At 36.8% G+C, this 19,596-nt stretch overlaps 1 protein-coding gene across 1 annotated transcript in view; it reads left to right on the plus strand.

Annotated features, from left to right (window-relative positions):
- The window catches only part of LOC138179446 (protein sister of odd and bowel), a 258,803-nt gene that overhangs the window by 724 nt on the left and 238,483 nt on the right, over positions 1–19,596 (plus strand). The window contains exon 4 of the mRNA XM_069112247.1: positions 105–222. The gene's annotated coding sequence lies outside the window, so the exon portion shown is untranslated. The remainder of the gene's footprint in view (positions 1–104; positions 223–19,596) is intronic.

Consider the following 19,596-nt stretch of genomic DNA (forward strand, 5'->3'; position numbering starts at 1 on the left):
TTAAAATTTTATGTTTTATAATCTTCTATTATTTCAAACTTTCTAAATAATTAACACTGTCTTTAAGGACGAATTGTACAATAATATTCTATGCTTTGTTATAGATTTTTTCCAGTCTTTGCTTTTTTTCATGGGATTCAACGATTCCTGTTTAATGATAGGCTTCACGATGACGTTCCATAGGGTACAATGCATCGATGACAACGTTCTTCGCAACTAATCGTGAGTCGCATGCATTTTTGTTTTCGAATGTTGATAATAACACATTAAGAATTAATAGACGAGAGTATCATATTGACATAATTAATATTATATAAAAAATTGATATAAATAACTCAGTGCTGATAATTAATGTATATTTCTGTGATTGAACATCACGGAATGTATTGATAATATTTATATTATCAATTGATATTATTTATAAAATCAAAGTATATCCAGAATGATTTTATATTTGCAAATATCAAATACCCAACAAACAAATATTTGAGTAAACAACGAATATGAAAATAGCTTCGTTTAAGTATTCTGTAGTGGAGAAGTCGGATATCCTCCGATTTCATTATGAAAATTGCAATTATGATTGAAATTATTATAATCACTGTTAATGCTATTATTGATTTTTATTATAAATAATATTTAATTTTATCTTGTGTTTTACGGTAATGTGGAACAATTTTATTGTTTGAGTTCCATAGACAGTAAAATTTCGGTAAAACTTTAAATGTGAAATATAAAGGTACAGAGTCTAATTTTGTCCGTCCAAGAATGTATCAAATGTTACGTACAAGAAAACACTTCGCGACAGGCAGATTTCAGAATCAAAACAAGTTTTGAATGCTTCATAGTTTCCAAAGATGTGTTTTGATGAAAGAATTGCCTGAGGATATTTTTATTAATATTTCATGTAGAGTTCATTATTATTATTTATTGATATAAATACTATTTGCATTATTTTGAAGCTCATTTTATTTTTTGAAATATAATTAAATATAATAAATATTAATTCTCTTCATTCAAATTTAGCATTTCAGTAATTCATTAAATTAATAGAATAAAGTATAAAGTAGACTTTAATCAACGAATATTAGCCCGTTAGATACAAAACGTAATAGATACGCTTATCATATTTTTAGCCTAGGATTTTCAGGTTTAACCCCTTCCATGTCCATTGCCAGGATCTCACTCACGTGCTCAGGTGCTACTTGGGTGGGAGAAAAGCGGTGGGCATGATGACTATAGTTTATATGTTTAACATTGTCTCAACGACTGACGTTGCGTTAGTGCATCGTGCACGACGTATTTTCTACATTGTGTGCGTGATTAGGTCGTGGAACTACGTCATTTTCTTCTTATTCCAACCCATATAATTCTGAAATATTAATGAGTTTCACAAGTGTTATTAATGCAATAGTAATATATAATAATATTAAATTCCAATGGTATTAAATATTATACCATTTAGTCTGAGAATATCCTAATTTTTCAAATGATATAATACAAGATTATACAATATGATCATGAGTATTAATTAAAGTTAACATTGAAATATATTAAAAACATAATTAGAATTTCAATATACACGTAACGTATGATGCTCGCTAGCCATCGTCAGTCGATTTCAGGAAAAAGGTACGTAAAAGTTAGAGTATGAAAGTTGAGTGTCAAACTCGGGTGTCGGAGGCGTCCCGGGACGTCTCCCTAGTATAGGTCCTTGCGCCCGGGTGGTATGTGAGAGAATCGTGGAGTGAGTGTGTTGGTGTGCCTGTTTTGCCATTTTTAAATATAGGGCTATGTTAGATATAGCTTACTTTCTGGTGTGAATGTTAATTATAAGTAGGTAGGGCCGGGCAGGTTGGCACAGTCTCTGGTCGGGTAGGCGTGTTTTCTCGTGTCCAACCTGTTTCAGGAAATTTGATTTGAAAAATCGACGGTAAAGCTGGTACGAGTGGAGAAACTCGTCTCTGGCTTTATCCATCGATTTTTCGAATATCGTGGTCGCGATCGCGAGTGGGTCTCGAAGCGAACGTTTATTTATTGCTCGAGCATGCACATGCGAACGGGCAATGATCACTATAATCCTTGCTCATCCATGTGGGCGGGGAATAGTATTCGCGATTTATATTTTTATTTCACCTTTGTAAGTTATTTTTTATTTTGTGATTAGAAAGACTCGAGTCTAGATCTAAGTTTCAGCGGGAATGCGCTCAAAGAAAGAAGAGGCTACGAGCCGAAGAGGCTCGGCAAACTGCCATTCAATAGAGCAACTACTAATGGCTTTCAATGTTTTGTTCAAAACTGCTGCTTCCTAGGAATATTTAATACTGCTAAAAAGTATTGCTTTCCAGAAGTACTAATCTGTTCCTGAAAGTACCTGAATAAGTACTTGAATACTTAAATAAGATATAAGTAATAGTGATTAAGAGTATGCAAAATTAAGGGTGGTATTTTAAATAAAGTATTATTAGGTAGATAAGTAGCATAATTCTTTATGAGACGAATTTCGCTTTTTTTTAATACTTTCAAGTATTAAATTTTACATTTTTATAACAATGAACAAAATACTTTTTCACAGACAGTTATAGTAGAGGGTTTATCGTTTTCGATCGAGTTGAATACTTTACCTTGCACACTTCCCTTGCTGTTTGAAAATATAATTGCTATGTTGGTCGTACCAAGTCGCAGAGGGCGTTAAGAAACACTTCGGTTTTTTTCAATGTCGGTATTTCAGTATGTGAGATACGAAGTCCCATTATTTAGTCAATGACCAGTGGAACTACATATATTATAGTTTACCGATAGTCGATCTTCCCTGATCGACAGATAACACGTTAAAAAAATCTATTCACGGCAAACGCGTAATTTATCGAAACATCGATGTTTCATCGACAAAGGATGGTAAAAAAGCTTCCCTCGGAGAACAACGACGATATTAATCGCCTGTCGCCGGCAATAGAAGTTCTCGGCTCTGAAATATCCATTGAATGTTGTTGATCGATGTACAATAAATCAAAACTCTCCGACAAGTCGCGCCTCCATCGGTCGCGTTTCCAACCACCGTTCGTTCCATTCACTGACGCTGACGTCATCAAAAAGCCATGGAGGTCCCGGTAAACGTGTGCACAGGCGACCGTTAGCCGGTAGCATCCGCAAAACTCGATCCTCCGGCAGAATCTGGCATCTGGTTGCGTCACGCGCCGATACAAGCGAACGGGCGCACGGACGTTCGTCTCGAAGTCTGGCAGTCCTTGACGCAGGCCTCGATCCCGGCGAAAGATGAGCAAACTCGAGATCCGTGAGAGATTTGCCGTACTTCCTCGAAGGAACGACTCCTCCGACCAGTTTGCTCGCACGAACGGTATTGCGCTTACTACGGAATCTTCTTCGATCGATCTCTGCGCCTAACCTTTTTTTTCTTCCAATCCAGCCGATATAAGGCTGCGAGCACGTGAATTTTCTCGCTGTCAAGGAAGCCTGTATGGAGGTCATCTTTGATCGATCGTATTTCCGTGTAGTTCGACGGGGCCTATCTTTGAACCCGTCAAACCATTGCACATACTCTTTTCTTCGTTTTCGCGTGAGATAGGGTTTTGACTGGCGCTGTCTGAACATACAGTATACGGACACTGCGTTGAGTAGGTTAGTAATTTTTGAGTCTGTCGAGGGAACGAGAATTGAATAGATGGTGATGCGAATGTTCTTCTTTTGTGGATAATAATTCAGTTATTTATTTATTTTATTTTGTTTACGGGTAGATAACTCTGCACTATATAGAAGGATGTATATAAGTAATTTCAAGAATATGATACTGAAAATTAATAATACGTTAATACATCAATTATTCGAAAAATGGAAAAGGCTAGGTTTTAAGAATCTTTTACTTCCAGAATTACTAGTTCTTCTGTATTTAAGATAATGAAACTATATAGTTAGCTGTTGGTAGACAATTCTCAGTCTCTAATTTCTTACGACATATAACGTAACTTGATTTGAAGTACGTTTAGCAAACAGAAAGCCTAGAGAAGCTGTTTCAATATCATAAGATTAGGCGCGCAATTAAATTCGTCAGCTAACTGGTGAACGCATAATCGTGATTATCTTATCGGCAATTACACCGGCGTTACATCGATATGGCGTGCAGTATTGTCGCGGGAACATTGTCCATTTATTGCTGACGGTAAATCGCATTAATAAAAGTCTTGTATAAATGCTCGTTCTCGTTGATTCAATACGTTCCGTTGTGTTATCCTTTTTGCGTTTGAATTACAAATTCCCTCGTGTAGAACAGCGTGCCATATGCGGCAATGGTGCCGCAACGCGCGTGCGCGATAACGATTCTATCTTCGTCGTCCTTGCGCAGAATCGTACGATTCCCGCGCAAAGACACGTGACACCATTCCACGCGTTTTTCGTAGCGCTGATGTCAAAGTAGGTTATCGATCCCTTCGAACGAGGATCTATAGATCGGCGAGATACAGTAGATCGTGAAGGTATTTGAATATTGGTGAGAACTTTTTATGGATACAAAGACAATAGGAAGAAAATGCTATAAGTCATATTTTCTAGTTTTCAGAGACAGGCAGGTTTTAAATTTAATATTCTTATTAAATTTAGTGTTCTTTCATCTTCTTAAAAATTTGCAAAGTAGTACTCATCATAATATTAAAATATTAAAGATATTAGGATATTGCTTAGTAATTAAAATCTGCAATCTGTTACTTGTATTTAAAAGATTTGCATCTTTGAGCTTCACAGGTTCTTTTCATTTTTCAATTGTCGTACTAAAATTATACCGTTTTGTTGCAAGTATCCTGTAACATTTAATATCAGATTGCTTTCAAATTTCACCAATATAATCATGACGATCGTATTTCGTTGTAGTATTAATGAAATGTCAACATGTTTTATATGATATAAATATAACAATTTTTTATGATAACCGTACAAGTACTTTGGTGAGTCACTGTACGATCTTTGCAAATGTCTCCTTACGTTCATGAGTAATTTCGCGCGATCCGCGATGCTGATAATAACAGACACGATTTGAAAAAGCATCCGCTCAAACGATCGGCAGATAAAATTCTAACAGAGTCTCGGCGTTGATCGGGCAACCTTGACAATCTCGGTAAACGTGGAAACATTGTTAAGGTTTCCCTCGATACTTTCACTTTCCTTCCTCCTTTTTCGCGGCAAGTGCACAAGCCCGTTGCAAAGATCGCCGCGAACACGTGGTTTTACGCTTTGACGCTTAACGGTAAATCTCGATGGGTTTCTCGTTTCTTCGCTCGAAATCCTTTTCGAACGAACGTTGACCGCGTTGCTGACCCCATTTTTTCCCCTTTTCCTTTATTTTATTTCCGTTTGTTATTCGCTGTTTCAGATTGAACGCGCAGCGTTGTTCTCGTATGGTTGAACCATTAATCCTTTAAGTGTTATAGCCGCGCTCGTATGTGTCCGGTGAATGCCATCTACATATACACATAGACTATGGTGTGCGTTATTGTTGGAAAGTGTGGGAACTTTGACGATTGAGTGGAAAAAATGCGAGTGGATGTTTGAGCTCTTATATTGGAAATATTAGATTATATTGAAATTATTAGAATATATTGGAAAAGTTGGATGATTTTTAATTGTTATCTTTATTTAAGTCTTTTTCCGATTCGATTTATAAATTATAAATGTTAGGGGAAATTAATTATTCGTTGAGGACACTGAGTATTATGACTCCCTATGGTATAATTAACATCATGAATAGAAAGTGAATATATTCACATCGCAATTGTACGACAGGTTGAGGAGATTTATCCGTAACAAAAGTATCGAGTAAATAACCGTATGTGTGTTCATTGAGAAGTAGTTGTGTTCCTATGGAGTTGTTTCGCTTTTACGCGGGTTTCCTTCAATTCCTTTGGCGAGCCTCGAAATTCTAGCATGTCGGGGTATCGTATTCATAAGGCACGTATATTAATGGACGCACGGTGCTACACCGGTGCACGTGCAACACATAAACCACTTCCTTGACAAGACCCAGTTTCGATGTCTCTCGCGTATGTCGGTGCTTAATTATGCCAAGGGAGCACTTACACGGGTGCAGCTCGCTGGTAGAAAAAGAACGTACTTCCTTTTTGGCTTGTTTATCGATCGTTGATTATTTATGCGCCAAATTTTTTGCGACGGTCAGGTATCTTTTTATTCCTTCCTTTTCCTCTTTCTTTTACAAACCGGATAGCGTTTCATGCATTACGAAAATGTTAAAGGGTGACTGGAGTTTCACATTGTAATTATAATAAATTTAGGTTGTTTCAATAAATTTGAAAGTTCTCCATATATATCTGGGTAGTTAATATATGTGTTTGTATTGTTTATTGGTTACGTGGAAAGATAATTGACGTAAAGAAATTTCACGATGAAACTTCCATATTGACAGTTACAGCGCATCAAGTTAATAACATTAATATCAATTTTGTAAGAACATTATTGTGTAAGAAAATTCTGTTATTTTACCAAGTTATGCCAATAGCATATCTTTATTGCTTTTCTTGCGGCATCCTCAGAGGGTTTATAAACTTTTACCAAGTTATCCTATTGCGTTAATATACAATGGCAAGAGACAGTAACGTTGATTAATTATTTACGATTAGACTGCGGATTTTTATGTAAATTCGTACTTTTGGGAACACGTATAATTGAAAAAGTAAAAATAGCTCGGTAGAAAATTGTTTTACCTGTCAAGTATTACAGAAAGCTCCACTATACTTTTGCTCTTTTAATTCTGTTCTTTCAAATTTTTTTAGAAATGCATAAGAATCCACAGTCTGTTTGTGATATAGGAAGTGTACAGAGGAAATAATATGTAAAATACTTGTGATTTCATAAATAAATAGCTGTACTACAAATACGTTTACATTAGTGCTTCAGCTCCAAGTGGACTCGCTTTTCACAAAGGCGGCGTTTGAAGTCCCACGTGAATGTCCAATAAAAGGCGATAAAAGCCCAAAAACCATGGCAATAAATCACCGGGCAGGACCGTTTTCTCGCAACCTGCAATTTAAGCTCGCTCTTTAAACTGTTCATTACTCGTCCCATTCAGTTGATTTCAATATCCCTCTGCGGCCCTGTCGGTTCGACGTACCTATAATACGCGTACTTCACGACCAAGTGTTTACGACTTTTATTAACGCCCGCGAAAATTCCGGACAACACGTCGAAGATTCTTCCAACAGAGAAATTTACCTTCTCACGCATATTCGCTTTTTACTTGTGGTTATTATGACGATATTGAAGAAGATTCTTAAGATTCTCCGCTGGAACCAATCTTATCATTCACGTTGCGTATATCGTACGTGTCTAACGTTATCTAACTATGAGATGAAGACCAATGTGTATTTATAAATTCAATTTTAATACACGAGTTTATGTTTATTTCATATTCATATAAAATTAGAAAAGTCTGTCACTATCGTCATGAGCTAGAGATCTTTTAATTTAAAATCTCAGTTTTACATGCACCAAATTTTAATCGCGACATTCCTTTGTCAGGAAGGTGTTTCAAAGAAGATTCAGCGTCTTCCGCCACGTCGTTCTTCATTGTCCATTCGGTTGGTTGGTCGAGCGGTAACTCGATTCGAAAACCTGTCGACGGGCCTGTTTTTACGGTAGCGGAGATATTATACGGGCGTCGGTCACTTTCTTTCCATCGGTCCCAGGACACGCGTTTTTTCGCACACACTCTCGTTCCACATCCTTTGTTCGCCGCTAATTATACACCATCCGGTCGCGGTAGCGAAACTACGGTGGCTCATGAAAATACTCGAACACTTATAGAAACCTTTTATGAATACGTTATGTATCATTCCTCGGAACTGTTTTAGTTTCAGCTACTAAATATTTAATGAATTATTCATTGAAGTCTGTGTGCACGAGACTCTGTATTTCTAACACAGCTGTTTTAATATCGATATATTAATAAAATCAGAAACTAGTTGAGAGATTAATAAAGAAAAAAAATTTATTCAAATATGAATTAAATAAAAAGTTTGGTACCTAAATAACGAAATAATTTGACAAAAAATCATTTGCCTGTCCAGACAGTCCAGTGCAAAATTATTTTAAAATGACACCTATACAAATAAACGATACGCTATTTATTATACATTATTTAATCATTTTTCAAATATTTTATTTAAGCAACCCTATAACGAACCAGAGGTAAACGTTTCTTAGATAACAGGAAAAAGATCGAAACGAAAGCAAGGATATTGATATCGAAAGATAATTCGATTGACAACGAACGTAGAAATGTCTCGTAGAAACGTAGGCGCGAGCGTTGCAACGATAAGTAAATGCACGCCTTTAACAGCTGTTTCGCTAATGGTAGCCGGTGAACGAGCCGGTTGAAAATATAAATCCGCTCGTTTTTCTAATTACACCTTGGTTCACGAACGCTCTCGCGCTTGTTCTGCGATCCGATGAGCCCGATAAAGTGTTCAGCGAGCGCCGCGGGATCTCCATTCGCTTTGTTCCTGTCCCGACGCGCCAGCGAACACATATTTACTCTCAGTCGTCATCCGCTGATTTCATAAACTTCCACCTCTTGTGCCGCCGCGTTCTCACCTGTTCTTGGTCGGATATGAATATCGAATTAGCACGATCAATAATTTTTCTTATTGGATTGTCACAGTTCAAAGTACTTGGGCACTTTTTTCCCCTTAATAAAAAGCCACGTTGGCGTGATCGGCACTCGACGCGTTAAGAAACAAAATTTCGGTCACACTAAGTGGTCGTGCAACTTCGGTCCCGCAGTCAACGCGTCGATTAAGAAATTGTGGATAAATAGAATTACGATGAGATGAGAAGAATCTGGCGTTTATAATTCTTGAAGCAGGAGATTCAGTACGAATATTAATAAAAGAGAGATCACTGTACATCGTAGCAGGTATCGATTTTGATCATTAATTTCTCTTAATTCATTCGTACTAGCAACATTTATCTACTTGTCAATACGAATCGACCAGAGCATCCACATATTCATACACAACAGCATAACTCAAACTCTCACAATCGTTCGTAGACTCGACAATATCAATTAAGGCTTTAACTTGACATTTTTACTTAACAGATTAGATAAACGGATATAAAACCAAGCATTTTTCATCTCCTCTCTGGAGTCGCATTCTGATTTGCATTCGGAACAGAGAAACCGTGATACGCTGCGACAAGCTGTTGGCTTGCTGGCCGTTTATCGGACTGGCCACGCGAGACCGCATGTTCCAGCTATCTATGTGTGTACTGTTGCACCGGTGCACCCGTGTAATTACGTTTACAGCGGCGTTCCCGTGTATACGTACGTACGTACGTGGCGGTTGTAAATTTTTAACGTTTCATAATTATACGCCTGTAGCCGAGCACACCAGCCCGATCTAATGTTACATTTAGCATGGCAGCCTTCCTCTGGCGAGCGCGCCAAGCATGGACAAGCCTGCACGTCCGTGGAAAGCCTTGATCCGATATCGCAACGATTTTATATTAGGCGCGAGCGGATTTTATCTGCTTCGAATTAGTTTGATAATTGGATTGCAGATTGTTACGCGTTTATTGGAAATCCGAAGATACAAAAATCGAGTATTTCGATTTTAAACTCTCACGATGATTGCATTATATATTTGTGGTTCTTGGAGTTTTAATCGGCTCTTTATTGGTACGTTGCGCTGCCTTTTTTCTGTATTAAATTAAAAGAAAAAAAAAATTCCTCACGACGAGTTATATGATCTGACATTAGTCGTTACGTAAGATTCTTACATGATAAATTTACTATTTCTAGAGATACGTGAGAAATTAAACGCAAATTATAGGAACGGTATTATATATGAGAACGTCTTGAAATATCTACTTTTAATATATATGCGAATATATTATAAATAGTTAGGCAGAATTAGAGCAGTATGATGAAAGAAAATAAGTAAGAATGCGATCATGTATCTGCCTGAATAAAAGTAAACAATAGTATTAGCAAAAACATTCGCGTGGATCAATTGGTTCGATAGTTCCTGGCGATAAAAACACGTTTTGATTGAATCCATTTAAGAGCAGTTAAAACGTATAAAAGCATATAAGAATTTCAGAAAAGAAGTTGGCATGGTTTAATATTACGCTTCCTCGTTTATTTGTTTGCCTTTTATCGAGAAAGTTGGATTCCTGAGTTGATGGTAATCTGTAGAAGTCTAGCAAGACGGATGAGGAACGACGAAGGAACTGAGTAGCTCTATTGTTGAAATCTTTTTGGTCTACATTGTGACTTGAATTTATTCATGTTCATATCGTGAAACGGAATTAATTTATGACATTCCTTATCACTGGCCTTCATAAATCACTTAATTTTTGTCGAATAAGTGCTATTTAATAGCGTCTTTAGCGTACGGTAATGGTGTTTGAGTAATTAACTCGTACTAACCATTCTCCCTCGTATTTCACTTTATCATCCTTGCTCCGTCTAAAAAGGAGAAGAAAACAAAATCAGACTAAAAAGAACAGAGATTAAGATCAAAGATTAAAAGAAAGGGTGATTTAACACAGCAGCGTATGGTCGCTGTTTGTAATAATAATAATTCGAGAAACGAGATGAAGGTTCGCGTGATTATTCGTGCGAGGTACCTGCAGAGATACGTAACGAAGAGAACTTCCGAGATGCAACAGTTCTACTTACAATTAGGCACACACCAGTTGAGAAGTGATTGTTTCCGCGTTGAACTTCGCAGTGATCTCCTTGATTCATTGGACCACCGTTATTCCGGATATTATCTTACTAATAAAGAAGCGCGCAGCCAGTAATTACAATCGCAAGAAGTCGAAGAAAGAGATAGATGATGAGAGACGAACAATGGTAAAAACCGAAAGACCTTGGTCGTTCGACGGTAGACGTTTATTTAAATGCACGCTTTTACAAGGGACTCTTGTAATTAGACCACGGAAATGCAAAAATGTTTAAAAATATATAAAATAATCAGCTGTCGGATGAGACAATGATGGTGCATTATAAAACTATGTAAGTAAATAATAGTGTCTACGAGGAAAATGGAATTTAATTCCATCTAATCCAGGATGACGATTTTACTACGTAACCCGTGATTAGTTTAACGGTAATCCATCACAATGCCTGGAGAACGAGTTATTATAGCGTAGATGGCGATTGGATCACGTGTACGTAGGATAGTTGACAATTAGAAGAATATTTTTTCTTCTTCTACGTGTACTATATGTTAATCAACTACGGTTCAGCGTGATTTATTCGTTACATGTCGTATAATTATTGAAGGTACTATAAACAAACTTATCGAGAGAGAGAGAGAGAGAGAGAGAGAGAGAGAGAGAGAGAGAGAGAGAGAGAAAGGACCGTAAACTAGACGATCGTGAAGATGAGTATCTTGTGGACGTCGAACGTGTCGAAGTTTCTTGGAAATTTGTCAAGATTTTCATCGAAGATCGATGGAAAAAAGAAAAGGAAAAGGAAGAAAAGAAGATATGGACTTGTCGTTGCAATCTGTTTAGAGTCATCGATTTCTATCGAATGGACACGAGATATTACGTGGACATAGAGTTTCACGAGTTATGGGCTAATTCAGAGAGAAACAGACGATAAGGATGAGAGAAATAAATGATTGCATAAAATGGAATGTCTTTTATTCGCGTGTTCTACTTGAATAGAGTTTTAGGGTTACTAAACATCGAAAGAATTTTTGGATTCTAAATTTCGTAATTTTCGGCTGTGATTTGAAATTTGGAATAATAAAATTTATACGATCGTACGACTACTATTTTGACTAAATAAATCGAAATTATTTTGGAGAAACTACATATAGTTCAGACTTTATTCTACAGAGCGACGTTTCCTATGTTCGAGCCAAACGCAAAGACACTGTGACGATTATCTGAAAACCTAACAACGAGTAAATAACATAGTTGCAACTTGGAAATCAACCTTGCTTTTCGTATCACTATAGCGTATCTGGAAGATGGGTTGCGCGTTATAACTCAGCCGTCAAACGAATGATATCCGTTCTTCCATCATGTCGGATCAACCGCGAAACGCCTCTTACCTGTAATTTGACTTGCAACTTTTCTTTATTTTCCTTTCTTTCTTTTTGACCGTCTGGAATTTGCATTGTCTGTATGAAAGTGCGAGAAAGTACCGGCTATGATTTCAAATCTTTTTTGCGAATTGAAGATCATAGGTTGGTACGTAATAGGAAATGATTTTGCAATGAATTGTCTGTAACACGAGATTTATAGCGAATGTTTGATAGAGAGAGCGAGATAGTGTAGAAAATTTGATACTTTGGGTTCGCGTGCAAGATGTTGCGAAGTATACTGATTATTTAACGGGAACTATTTATGGACTTTAGAGAAAAGTTTTGGGTAATACAAGTGAATAGCGTCTTTATATTGGCAAGTTATTATTATTATTATTATTATTATTATTATCATCATAACTATCTAGAGGCTCTAAAAATTTATGTAATAGATCCTAAAGATTTTCATAGAAAATTACGATAGATTGCAGTGTATTATATGACTTCTGAAGGATACAGTAAACTTAATTTATGACGCAATGTTAACGTTTACATAAAACCTGAGAATATACGAGACGCATGGAAATTGTTTGATTTTATTAAAACACATCAGTATCAAGGAACGATGAATTTAATATATAAATTACATTTTTTTTAATTACACGGTCACATATATAAATTTATCTTCTTCTTATCAGCATCATTACGTCATGTTTTCAATAAAAGAAATGTCTTTCTTTTTCCTCGAGTACTTTCTGTATCTAGCTTATAATTTAATTTCGAAACTCCTGCCAACGATCAAATATTTATTCTTCTTTCATAATTGTGGCTGTTCGTAGAAATTCGTGGAAGTTACGTGGACGGCCGATAGGAAAAAGAACGAAAAATTGGTCTGTTATGGCTTCGAGAACTGCGACAAAGTCTTTTTGACGCGCATGGCTGATTCCTGGACCGAGTCGTAATTGTTTTTTTCATACGTACCTGTCGGTCTACCTGGCAAATGTCTGGTATTTTCAGTCGGTGTAGTTGAAAAGTATCCCATAGACAGTTCTTTAGTTCGATTGAATCGAAACTTCCACGTCGTTGGAATGATACGACAAACTATTTCGATGGGGGATTATTTTGTTTGAAACAAGAAAGTATAATAGACAATAGAGTAAGAGATATCCGAATACTTGGTGGTAAAAAGGAACGAATAAACTAGGACGATTAATGTTGCTGCTAGTTTAAAGGGATCTGTGAGCCTTAACTTTCTCTTTCTTCTTTCTCTTAATTTTGTTGATTCGAGTATAACGTTTGTCTGTGGCAACTATATATATATATCGTAGTAAGCATCTCATCTTTTCCTTACTACGTATATCCATAGAATATAAACAAAGTTTGACTACAACGTATATATAATGTTTCATCGTATCACTAAATAATATTAAAATATATTAATATTAAATACATGTTTGAATTTGAGACAAAATCCTATATGTTATGAAAGGTCTTGTAATCGTCTGTCTTTCGATGATTTATTCGCTTCATAAAACCAGTTTCGATATCGACTTATCGCCGACAGACCATCTCCCACGATAATGTAATAACACCTGAACGTCTATGATAATCCAGTGTAACATCATTTTTCACTAGTGATCATCCATGGTGTCTTCCGCGGAAATTCATTCGATAATCCAGGCACGCATTCTCCGATCTGTTCCAGCTTGATCGTTCACTCGCGATTAATTGCTCGTTGCTAGTCTACTGGTTACCTATTATTACTTGAACCATCAGCTTCGTTCGTGATACCGTTAGAGGAACGTCTTCGTCCATTTCAAAAATTTCACGCGTCCATCAACACCATCGATCTATAAAAACGTATAAAAAAATCTATAAATGTATACAATTTCCGTGAAAAACGATGAATTGGCTATTTTGACTACTATTGATAGTTTTGGCGTTAAAGCGAACAACTCTAAATTAAATAATCTTACTGAAATCTATAAAATTAATTAAAATTTATTAAATTAGAGAATTATAAATTGATCATTTTGATACTGTTTTGATATTAAGGTAAAGATGCTTAAATTAAGTAACGTAACTTAGGCGTGATTTAAACTGTTATGATCGACGATATCGCTTGAGAGATAAAAATTAAAAATTTAATTCCTCGAATTCAGCAAACCTTTCTCAAGCCACACCGTCTCACGGTTCCGGTTCCCTCACTCAGGCGTGTTTTGGTCACGGTACGTTCGATCCAAGAAAAACGAACAGAATGACGCTGTGTTTTTATTCGATCCACCGTGTGTGTCGAGGATCTAATTGAAACCGGCTTGGTATGACCACCGAGGCAGGAAGCGATCGTCGAAAAGCGAAATGAAATTAGGGGGTCCGGCAAAAAGTCGACTGTTATTTCTCAATTAAAGTCGCCAAGGTATCTCGATGGAATAACGTCGTGTACGAGTGTTGTTCTTCGCGTTTATCTTTTAGAATTATTATCTGTTATCATAGCGTATAATCTACGACCGGATTTTCAACTTGCAGGTCATTACACCTAAAAGGGTCGTAACTGTTTTTCGAGGGGTCATCGTGGTTATTTTTCAGAATTATATAACATTTTTGAACATTATTCTTAATTCTATGGGAATAAGGTATAGCAGATTATCGGATTATTTCAAGGCGATATGGCTATGAAAAAGGTTGGGAAACACTGATCGACGCCTATCGAATAAACGCGCGTTTATCGTAAATTCTGCGCCAACCTATAATGGCCGGTGATTTGTTGTCTATTTTACAATTATGTTAGAATTTATACCTGTCTGGTTCCGTATACGTAGGTTTCGTTCTATGCGAGTCAGTTTCATCGTAAAACACGAGCGTGTTTATGTGTCGCGCGATTTCGCATGTTGCCACTGTGTTAAGTTTATGCGATCCAGTGGTTCGAGACCGTTTGATTGTGCAGGCTATTAGGTTCGATATTATACGTAGATACGTGTTTTCGGTTCTATTTGATGGCATTGCGAATGACTAAGCTTTGTCTCGAGTGAAAATGTTCAAGGTCCGGTGGTTGAGACTGACGCGGGGAATTTTGTCTGGAATGCTTGAGAATTCTGATTGTCTGGCTGATAGTAGGTTTAAGTAGGTCAAACTCAAGATGATTGTTAGTGATTTAAATGTAATGTAAATTAGCTTTGATGTCTGATGTAATCTTTTCCTGAAATATACCGATATAAATATATACATAGATATTTTCGAACTTGAGATCGACAAACAAATATAATAAATTTGTGTTGTAAAAACTTGTATTATTATTATCGAGAAATTATACTTTTATCTATTTTTAATCTCACTAGTTTGTGCTTCGGAGCGTTTATTATGTAATATAAATTGTGGAGTTTTAACTCAGGTAAACGTTTTACGGTTCAAATTACTTTTCGTTTATTTGTGCTTTTTAATGAAGTGTATGTACATTACACGAGTCTAAATACGCAACTGCGAATTATCCTTTGGTTTTTGCGCGTCTCAAGGATCGAGTACACCCGAATGATTTATTGAAACGGGATACGTTATTACACATTAACCATCGTAACTTAAGTCAGCTGTCGTCGCTTCAATTTGTGGTTGTTCTTAATGGGCATTCGATATAATACAACACATCCGAAATAGTAATTTTATTGTAATATACACATGCATTAAATGAAGCCAGCATTAAACTACGTCCTGTTTGTTATAGGTAAAAGATCGTAAAATCAATACTAAATTTCACGAAGGATTTAATCGAAACTATAAATCTAAATTGTTTTCAACAATTGCGAAACTTATCGGCATACGATTACGTATCGTTATATACCATAAAAAATTCAATCTTGTTATTTATGAGATTCTTATTATATCTAACATAGAATATACGGACTTTTCGCGACCTATAATTCCGAACGAGACGATAATCATAAAGTTTTTAACAATTCTCTAATGATCCTCCGAGTTTATCTGGTTTCTATAAATGTCGAATAATACTTATAAACGAAGGGTATACAGACATATAGCGTTTAAGCTCCCAATCACGGTTTTCAGTATCCAATATCGTACAAACGAGCGACACAGGGCCCGAACACGAATTATTGCGAAACAAGGCGCGACTCTATTTCTTACATTCCACCCTCTCCGTGGAACAGATTGACAGACCGGTGACCCAGCTATTACGCTACCAACAGATTATTCCGTATTTTTCTCTCTCGCTTCTCAATTAAGTCCGCCGCCGCTCTTGTCCACCGCTCCGATCGAAACCCGCCTTTCCATATAGCGCACGACGCACACGCCCATCGTTCGCGAGAGTATTTCTCTCTCGTTTCGTTCTCATTTATTACCATTATCGTTATTACGGCCATAATCTCTGTCCAGTCAACGACATATCGTCATAGGGACAGTTCCCTGCAGACGCTGTGTCAGTAGATAATGGTCTGTGACTTCTCGTGCTCCTTATAATGCAAATTGCACAAATTCTCTATGTCTGTGCCTCGCTAAAACATTTTCCATCTATATCCACCATCTTTCTCTAACCTTTCCGTCTAACAGATATTCCATCTCTATTAACCTGCCGTTTCTTTCTCCCGAGACCTTTTGTCTCTCTTTTACATTCTGCCCGATTTCTTACCTCTTTTCCCGTCTGATTCCGTGACCACGTACGATCGAGCCCGTGAAACGAAAGAAACTGCCCGATCGTAATGGAAAAAAACGCACGTCATGCAATGGTCGATCTCGTATCTGTCAGCAGATAACATCGAATTCCTATGGCGGGCTCACCCACTCTCCCGTGCTAAGACCGACCAACCTACGAACTACAAATAAACGCCGCCGTTAACGTTTACCCATAAATCAGTTTAATCGTGCGTACAGGAACGATAGCCATCGGTCGAGCTAATGTAATCGTCCGAAGCGGAGCTGTCGTTGCGCGTGCGCGGTTGCATTTGCGCATGCGCACCTGCACTTTTATTGCTTGGCGCGAGAGTAGCATCCGCGCGTACGCGCTGAAAAATGTAATCGAGATCGACGTTTTTGCGCATTAACCCTTAGCAAGGCTAAGATCGGATCAACTCCGACTCGCGCAGATAACCCGTTTATTATATTTTAACTAATTCGAAGACACGGTCGAGTTAAATTCCTTTTAGGTTGGTTTATAAATTTGGTTTCTTATGGAAATTTAGTTATCACACAAAGGTAACATACGTTTCTTCTCGTTTGACTCTTTGTTTTATCTGTGTTTCTGATTCTTTCTAGATCAGGTGGATATATGGATGTAAGATTATGAGAAAAAATGATTAATAAGTAACGCGAGTTGGCTCTTTATGATGTCGAAATCGGGAAGATACATATACGTTTCGTACGAGTCGTTGGTTTCGTAATGTACTTAGCGAGGAAGAAACGAAGAAGCTGAACAGTTTTTGCCACCGCGAATATTACTCTTCGTGCAATTTACAAAGAAATACACGCTGATGAATCATTCACAGCGGTGTACACTAATTTTATACTGGAACTTAATAATACTCCAGTGTACTTATCGATGATCTTTTTTTTTTTTAGTATATTTAAATCAATATTTAAAATATAATCAACGAAATAAAATAATAAATTCTACGCAGTATAATGATATATGTAGAGACTGTGAATAATTCTTAACAAAACCGTAATTTGCATATATGATTATATAGGCTGTTAAAAACACAACGATGCAAGACCTTTATGGTTGATGTTACAAAATTACATTTTATGTCGAAAGTATTTATTTTAGAAGCAATGCCAATTATATATTTTTTCTCCTTCCTGCCTAATATCAGGAACTCTCATGATCGTAAATCTGTTTTTATATACAACGTCTTAATGGTAAAATTCTGTGATAATTTCGAATATTTTCAAGTTTCTATGAAACATAATTCACCCAAGAAAGTACAATAAGACCGCGATTACGTTGCAACGTATCGGGTATTAGTTTCCCATTAATTTTTTGCTGGCAGCGGCTCGGGACCATGATGCAAGTTGCAGAATATGACATATTACACAGCAACGCGGTAATTCATTTCGTTTTAAAAACGTCGTGGAATTATTAACAGCCGACTAATCAATCGTGTTTTGCGATTACGCAATGTTCGTACGTATTTCACCATCTGTTGCAATGACAATGGGAAATCTTTGACAATTAAGAACGGATCTGGTTTGTATTCTCCGTTACTTGTGCGGCGTATGAATCCATAATGCGGCGATAACAGGCGACACCTCGTACCAGACCATAAATAATCACGACGATAAATCCGCAAAGCATTTTGCTGAATTGTCACATCGATGAAAAATGTCGGCTTTTACGCTGCCCTTATCGCGTATCGTGTTTTTCTTTAGCCGGGTGTTCTATGTTTAATCGAGCTACGAAAGCCTTGTTACGTATCGCTCAACGTTATCCATTTCACATCGTTGTCGTACCTATGGCGATAATTATTGGCAAGAGCCACCAGGTAGAGCAGAAAATGGAAATGACGAAAGATTTTTAAGAATCCGCTTCCCGTGAAACAACGATGGAATTCGATCAGCAAAACGACGACTTTAATCGATTATAAATTTCTTTTTCTTAGAAGTACCTTGTCGAATATGTTATGTATTTCCTCGTTTATCGTTTTTTTTTTACTTTTCCTCCTTTTTTTCCTTTTTTTGTCGATGATCGATATTGCATTGACTACAAGGTTGCTAGCAGTACCGTGGAAAAATATAAGCGTAATTACTAGAGTGTGGGTGTTCGTGTAATTCTGGGAGATTGAAATGTGTCGGGGAAATGAAAGAACATTTAAAGTTGGTACTCTTGTGTTACGAGTTTTACTAATTTTTACACGTAGTAGACATTTTTCTATCATGCTGGTATCATTTATTCTAAGATATACTGTATATTATTGCATCATATCTGTTTATTGTTCTTGCTCGATAAATATAGGCACCCATTTGTAGTTTGTATAAAATTACGATTTATATTCAATACGAATTCCACGTGACCTAGAAAAATTGTTGAAAAGTGGGGAATAAATGAAAAATAACAGGTTGGTTACGTCACTGCGATGAAGTAAATTGATTGTAACTGAAGACTGTATAGTAACGACTAGTTAATGAGGATAACGTCGGCCATTAAAGAAGAGATAAAGGAAGTACCGTGGAATCCGTCCTGTTGTCACGTTGAAAGAAATTGGGTCTCCTTTCGTTAACCTTGCACACAAGTTCTGTGTCGAAGCGTCGGAAAGAAATCTCCGCTTTCGATACGAGCTCCCGTGTCGGCCAATTATTTTTGCCGCCTTCACGTTGACAGCATGATAAACGTTTTTAACTTTCGTAACTTCGATGTTTGTACATCATGATACAAAATGAAGGGGATGATTTTAATGCAACCACGAAAGGTACACAGAGTTGTAGGAACTTTCGTAAAATTGATTAAGAATTTCATTTTTATGAGTTAGGAAACTCGCTGTTGACAACAAAATTGTTCATGCTGTGAAAATTGCCGATTTTCGTTCTGCCA

This window comes from Bombus flavifrons, chromosome 4 (genome assembly GCF_040668555.2).
Source record: "Bombus flavifrons isolate JBK064 chromosome 4, iyBomFlav1_principal, whole genome shotgun sequence".
Classification (NCBI taxonomy): domain Eukaryota; kingdom Metazoa; phylum Arthropoda; class Insecta; order Hymenoptera; family Apidae; genus Bombus; species Bombus flavifrons.